At 67.2% G+C, this 774-nt stretch overlaps 1 protein-coding gene across 1 annotated transcript in view; it reads right to left on the bottom strand.

Moving 5' to 3' along the window:
• TMEM61 (transmembrane protein 61) overlaps positions 1-281 on the bottom strand; it is a 9,860-nt gene extending 9,579 nt beyond the window's left edge. The window contains exon 1 of the mRNA XM_012722782.1: positions 12-281. The gene's annotated coding sequence lies outside the window, so the exon portion shown is untranslated. The remainder of the gene's footprint in view (positions 1-11) is intronic.
• Between the last annotated feature and the right edge of the window lie 493 nt (positions 282-774).

Here is a 774-nt window from a genome sequence, read left to right as displayed (position 1 = left end):
GCCCGCCCCACCTCTCCGGGATCCGCGTCCTCGCGGGCTCCGGGTCGGGCGGAGACTCGGGGTGCCGGGGCTCCGGGAAGAAGCTCCAGGTGCCGCGCCGCCGCTCAGCCGCCCCGCCCGGCCTTAAAGCGACCGCGCGTCCGGGGCTCGCGGGGGGTTGGGGTTTCCTAGCGCTGGGGAGCGGCCGGACAGCGGCTGTCCTGGCCGGCCCGGGAACTGTCGGGAGCGTCTGACTCGGGGCCGTCCCACCCCCACTTCCCCGCCGGGCGGGCCTGGGAGCTATCCCCGCCCAAAGGGGGCTCTAGGAATCCTGAGCCCACGCCTTCACTCTCCCCTCGAGAGCTAGGGAAGCTGAGAACCGAGGAGGGAAGGGGACGCGCCCTTTCCTAAAAGGTCACCGAATGAATGCTCGCTCGTGCAAGCCCTCCAGGACCTCATATCCTGAGGAGGAAGACATTCTCAGAAATGACGGGCGGTGTTCAAGTGCTTCCCCTCAGCCTGGCAGGAGGTCACTGCAGGGGATGGAGGGGGTGGGGAAGAGCAGGACTGAGAACCGGCCGCTGGCCGCTGAGTGACTGAAGGTCCCAACCCACCTGAGGCGTGTCACGCGTGGCCCCTGGGCAAGTGTGGGCGAGTCACTTTTGTGGACATTGGGTTTGGGAGACCAGAGGGTTGGGGGTGGGAGAGTGGGCGTTCCTGGGAATTCCTCACCTTTCTAAGTTGGCTGGGGAAGTCCTCCTGGGAAGGTCCACAGGCAGGTGGGAGGGTGACACC

The sequence above is a fragment of the Condylura cristata genome, unplaced genomic scaffold, assembly GCF_000260355.1.
Source record: "Condylura cristata isolate star-nosed mole 26May11 unplaced genomic scaffold, ConCri1.0 scaffold00008, whole genome shotgun sequence".
Classification (NCBI taxonomy): Eukaryota; Metazoa; Chordata; class Mammalia; order Eulipotyphla; family Talpidae; genus Condylura; species Condylura cristata.
This window is presented reverse-complemented; position numbering and strand designations above follow the sequence as displayed.